Genomic DNA, 6,814 nt, shown 5'->3' on the forward strand with positions numbered 1-6,814 from the left:
TAGCTACAGAGGAAGACCAGGTTTGAATCCTGTCCCTGTCATCTGCTAATGTAATACCCTTGGGCAATTCACTTTGCCCCTTAGAACTTCAGCTTTCTCAGAGTACAAAGAGGCAAATTCTGGTTTGATGACCAACACTTGGAACAATACCAAAGTGAAATGAGCTGACTTGAAAAGTAGTACTCTCACCCTCTCACTGGGAATTGAAGAGGCTGGGTAGCGTCATCAAGCAGGGTCTAAAGGATTCATCCGAATGCTGTAGTGAGCATTTTTTTTTTCTGGTATGGGATGGACAAATGGCTACTGAGGTCTCTTCCAATTCTAAAATCCTATGAATAGAAAAGCACCTTTCTAGCTCAAATTTCACGAGCCTTGGAGTAATAAAATGCATGACAAAGGAGTAAAAGATTATACAAGACCTTGAATGCCAAACTGTCTTGTGAATCTCTTGGATAAACAATACAGACTCTTCAGGATTCATAAAATGGAGGAACACGACCAAATCCTTAATCATTGATTTCAACACTTCAAGCTTCCATTATTTCATTAGCAAGGATACTCCCTCAATTAACATATAGATGACAGTCCCTTATAATTTAGTCTTTGAGAGCTGCTATGACCAAAAATTCCATCACCCTATAGCCAATCTGGTGATGAGTTTTTCTAGACTTAGTTCATCTAGTCTTTAGAGGATGTAGTCTGGACATCATTAATATTAATAAACAATCAGAAAATATTTAAGGAAATCCTACTATATACCAGCCTTACTGGACATACAAAAGAAGTATAAAGAGTTTTTATACATCCTCAAGGAATTAAAAATTTACTTAAGAGGCATAAAAAACACACATGAAGTGACAAACAATATAATCATTATATACTTATGGGCTAAATACCATAAAACATCAGATTTCTGAGGAAAGGGAGATCATTGGAGGATAAAAGGAATCTGAAGGCTTTTCTGAGATAAGATATGAATGAGCTGAATTTAAAAAAAGCAGGTACAGTTTGGAAAGAAAGGGGCAGGGTCCAGGGCAACAGGGATAAAACTGTGGATAAGAATGGCTTGAGAGAAAAATGTTGAAGATTGAGGAGTAATGGGGAAAACTAGTTCAATTAAGACTAGATTACAGATGATCTTTCTCACAAAGAAGTATAGTTTTACTATCAGATTAATCACTCAGATATCCAAATTGTTTATTATAATGCCAATGAGAAGAAATGATACCATTTCAAATGAAGAAAAATAGCAAAAAGCACAATAATTAACAGCATTTCAGAAAAATGCATTAATTTCAAAATGAAATCAGAACTTTTGGGGGACAAGGGAAGAGAAAACCCTCACAACTCAGCAAGAAATAATAGCATACATATATACATTCTTTTTTAAAGTACAGAATGGAAAAATATGTAACTTTGGGTTAAAATCTGAGTTCAGATTCCATCTTTGCCATTCACAAGCAAGGTTACTACCTTGGGTCAGTCAGCTTGTCCCTTTCTAAATTTCAAATGGACTAAAAACATCTTTACTATGGTCCTGAATCCTAAAGAAAAATGAGCTGCTATAATTATCACATTTAATCTTTTGTTTGTTTTTTTTGCAAGGCAGTGCTTAGAGTTAAGTGACTTGCCCAAGGTCACAAAGCTCAGTAAGTATTAATTGTCTGAGGTCATATCTGAACCCAGGTTGTCCTGATCCAGTACTGGTGCTCTGTCTACTGGACTGCTTAGCTGTCCCCACATTCAATCTTTAAATCCTATAATTCATATGGCCTTAGGAATTAGATCTAAGCTAAAAAGAGAAGAGTAGTTAAGTTAGTTTTTCAATATACAATTCACTGTATTTGTCTTATACATACACTACTATAACTAGATGTGGATAATTTTTCCTATACAAGGTAATTAAAATGTGTCTTAAGAGCTAGGAGTCTACTTAACATTTTTTATAATATCCATACCCAACTATAACCATCCCTGGAATCATTCCTTAACAATTCTTTGGAGACATTTAAAGAAAAAACTAATCAGAGTAGCCTTGCTCCTCTTGTACCTTCACACAGCTGTTCCAGATGTTCTCACCAACAAAGCTCTCAGAAAATGCAAACATTTTGGGAGTGTATGGTGCTCCAGGATAACTAGTACCTCTGGTATGAGGGTTTGCAGAGTCCTTTTCAAAGCTGCTTATCTACTTCTGGTATCCACCTGTTAACCAATTCTCACCTTGAGTTCCAAGAAGCTGTAGCATGCCCACCACACCCTGGGTAAAACTGTCTTTGCTGATAGGTAGGTTGATAACTGACAGGCTCAAACCCATCAATGAATTAAGGGGTTATCTACCCCAATCATGTGAAGACATCCCCCAGTGGAATGGGTGGATGGGAACAATTTGTTCCAACAGCAATGAAGCTGCCTGAAGTAGGCACTGTAGATCACTTAGAGCTTGGTCAGACATCAACAATGCATCCACTGCAACCCTGAACATCACTAGTTGACTTTGTCTTGCCCCTGGCCTTTGATGATTCTGGAAGAGTGAGACTGACAACTCGGTGCAATTCTGTCTCACTTAAACCCAATTCACATATTAAGTTAAGGTATCATCTCCCCATGTTGTCATTAGTCCTCTTCAAAACAAAGGAAGACAAATGACATGTTATCTTAAGCCTGGACTATTGCAACGTTCTAACTGGTCTCCCAGCTTCATACAGTTGAAAGAGTATTTACTGACTGTTATAAGAGAAACTGAATTCAAACCCTTCATCTCCATGACTCTGGGCAAGTCATTCAACCTCTTTGGGCCCAGGAATAGGTCCCAAGAGCCCCTCCAGGTCTAAATCTGTGATCTCAAAATATCCCCACTATCAAAGAGATTTTTCTTTAAGCACAATTCTGACCATACCACTAACTGAATAAATTTTAGTAGCTTCCTCTTGCCTCTATGATAAACTCCAAAGTCCTTTGTTTGGCATAGTGCTTAACACAAAGTAAAAATTAAATAAATGCTTTCTGTTAGCTTCTAAAACCCTTTGTAACCTGGCCCCCAATCTATCTTTCTGGTTTCATTATATATTATTGCCTTTCTCACACCATATATTCTAGCCAAACTGGCTTTCTGTCTGTCCTTCTGCCTGTGTCCTTGCATATCTGGGATGAGCCCTTTAATATCCACCTCAGAGAATTCCTCTCTTCTTTCAAGACAGTTCTAGCACATCTTCTACATAAAGGCATTCCTGCTTCTCCCTAGACTCCATGCATTTATTCTCTATACAAATAAACAGTTCTATGATGTCTACCCAAATAGAACATAAGTTCCCTGAGAATAGAAATTTTCTTTTCTGGCTGTGCAGACCCAGCACTTAGTACAGTGCCCATAAGCAAGACTTCATAAATGTTTATTATTGGTCACTAAATGATAGATACAAGTGTCCCTGTTCTTTTTAATCTATAGTTTACAAGTTTTTTCCCCTACCTGTGTGGAATCATCAGACAAAGAAATATCCAGAGTCTCTGGCCTGGACCCTTTTCTCTACTCTCTCAGTAAACTTAGTTCAGCTATATGATCAAATGGGATATTTTTAAAGTTCTTAACACAACACCTGGGACAAAAGAGAAGCTTCAGAAATACTAATTCCCTTCTCCTTCCCACTACTATACAAGTAACATTACTATCCAGCAGCAGTCTCATCTCTGGGTATTTATTAGTCCTACATCAACTGCATCTTCAACTGGAGATGTGTTTGAGATGCCCAAAGAGAAGAGAGAACTATTTTCCTCCAATCTCTTCCCTCTTATTAATTTTTGTATTTTTGTCAAGAGCACTTTCAGGTTACTCAAATTTACAACTTTGAAGTCACTCATCAGTCTTTCTCTCACACACCTAATTTTGCCAAATCTTACTAATTTTACTAAGAAAACATCTCTTGAATCTATACACTACTCTCTACCCTACACAGCCATCTCCCTAGTTTAGGACCTCATTATCTCTTACTAAATTACCTTCATACCTTCCCAATTGATCTTCCTCTTTTCTCTCTAAACCATTCAACCAAAATGCTATTCCCAAACAGGTCTGGCTACAATTGTTTTCTTTTTTCTTTTTGTTTGTTTTTGCAAAGTAACAGCGTTAAGTGACTAACTTAAGGTCACACAACTAAGTATTAAATGTCTGAGGCCACATTAGAATTCAGGTCCTCTTGGCTCCAGGGCTGGGGCTCTATCCACTATGCCACCAAGCTGCCCCCTACATTAGTTTTCTTCAGAACTCCTAAGCAACAACTTCCTCTTACCTGGAGGATAGGATATAACCTCCTTTTGTTTTTTCAAGGCCTTCACAATCTGGTTTCAGTCTAACTTACCAGTGTTTCTAGACCTGCTCCTCCTTAATGCACCCCACAATGCTACCAAGCTGCCCTATCTATTGCTCCTCCCTCACCACAGTCACTTCCAATCTCTGGGTCTGCACACAAGCTCTCTTCCTCCATGCCTGGAATGAACTCCCTCCTAATCTCTCTCCTCTTAGACTCCCTGCTCTTTGTTATTATTCAGTCATGTCAAGTCTTCATGAGACCTCTGGACTATGCTGTCTATGGAGTTTGATTGGCAAAGATACTGGAGTGGTTTGTCACTGCCCCCCCCCCATTAAAATAAACATAAGATAAGTAACTTAACCAGGATGGCACAGTGACTAAATGACAGGTCAAATTTGAACTGGGGTCTTCCTAACTTCAGATCCAGTTTTCTATCAACTGAGTCATGCCACTGCCTCTACTGAAACCTCTATCTTCATTTGACACAAGGTAATCTTGATCCCATTAGTTACCAGAACTCTGCTCATTCCTGGAATTACTTTAAATACATTTTGTATTTAATTTCTATATGCATACTAGTGTATTCCCATCTTCCTCCCTGGTCTTTCAAAAGCTACTTCAATGTTACTTACTAGGGCTTCCTCACTTAAACTACATTCTGAATCACTTCAGTTTCCTGGCTGGGATCATGCTTGTTAATAAATTCGCAAACCAGATCTCCAGCAATTCTGTATCTGATTATTGTTAATTTAGCAATTACATGAATAAAAAAAAAAAAGTTGTGATCAACTAACTAAAAGAAATAACTATACCAGAAAAATACCAAGAGAAAGTAGTTTTTTATTTGTTAAAAACTGGCGCACGTACTTTAGCTTTCTGTCTTGATTACAACGTGCATAGTTCAAGACATCCTTTCTGAGAAAAGTTTTTTTCTCATAATCATGTATCACAATCAGTAGAAAAAGGTCAGAATACACTAATATATTTTGACTTTGTCACTCTTAAGATACTAAACTGAGACCAAATATCTCCATTCAAATTCTGAGCACCTAGCTGCCATCATCTGTCTTAGATGTGACCCAGGGGATAATACATTAGACTGTCAAAATTGGATCTATGATAATAAAACCTGAAGAAACATAATGAAGTCTTCAAAAATTTATCACCTAATATTCCTTACATTACATGCCATCATCAAAAATTTCAATTTTGTTTCTCTATAAATACATTTTTCTTTAAACCATATCAAAGACACTCCTTAGAAGATAAAAGAAACTTGCAAATTATGGTAGGATAGAATTTAGAATTGAATCAATTTTATTTAGAAAATATAAAATCAAACACATATTTGAACATTTTGTATGTGTGAATAATCTGGTGTGAATAATCCAGTAGGCCCTAAACAAAATTTTAATCAAACTTCATTAACACAAAATGACTTCTGAGTAAAGGACAAGAACAAAACATCTGCTCAAGGGATAATTTTTACATTTTGTAGGAAATTATAAACTCCTGAAAGAGAAACTCTTAGAAAGTACTGACTGACTCTTACCTAATTACAGCAACGCTACCTGACCTACCTCCCCTTAAAATACAACTCTGGGGGCGGCTAGGTGGTGCAGTGGATAGAGCACGGGCCTTGGAGTCAGAACTACCAGAGTTCAAATCCAGACTCAGACACTTAATTACCTAGCTGTGTGGCCTTGGGCAAGCCACTTAACCCCATTGCCTTGCAAAAACAAACAAACAAACAAAACCAAACCTAAAAATGCAACTGTGGAGGCTTTATTTTTAGATTCAGAATATGTACATTAGAACCAACAATGAAAACTGCTAAATATTCTCAGGAATTATCACTCACAAAAGATTAAAAAGCATTGAAAAGGTTAGCAAAGGTGTGCTGTTTGCTTAAAACATTATTTTCCCTAAAATTAAGATTTTTACAACCTTATTTAAGATAGGGGAGCTAAAATTTACCTATTCTTAGGTAGGACTGAAACAACAGGTTTAATACATTACAATGCATATCTAGTTAAAACAAGATAAACTATCACTAAAACTGAATGAGTTAAGAGACTCTGCCACCTCTAAGATTTGATCAGCACACTCAAGATTCTATGAAGGAATAATGACCTCTGATCAGATTTTGTTAGTCAAATATAAATTTAGCCTATTTTGATAGTTTCCATGGCCTTCAGGCCTGGTGTCTGTTCCTAGGTCATATATTGTTACAATACTACACAAGACAGAAAATTTCATTAGTTTTGTTTCCACAGATTACAACCAATTCAGTATCCAGAGGAATGGTTTCATGAATTGGTATATATCTCTCCCAAATTCACCATTTGATTATCAGTCTTTTGACAAATTGCTGATCAAAACTGTCAGAATGGTTCATTTTTAATCTTAGCCCTCAAGAGTCCATTGCCAGGTCCATAGCTTAAGACCTTCCATTTTACAACATGCAAAAATTCATGCTCTACTGACATGGTTTTGGAGAGCCTAAGATC

The sequence above is a fragment of the Macrotis lagotis genome, chromosome X (genome assembly GCF_037893015.1).
Source record: "Macrotis lagotis isolate mMagLag1 chromosome X, bilby.v1.9.chrom.fasta, whole genome shotgun sequence".
NCBI lineage: Eukaryota > Metazoa > Chordata > Mammalia > Peramelemorphia > Peramelidae > Macrotis > Macrotis lagotis.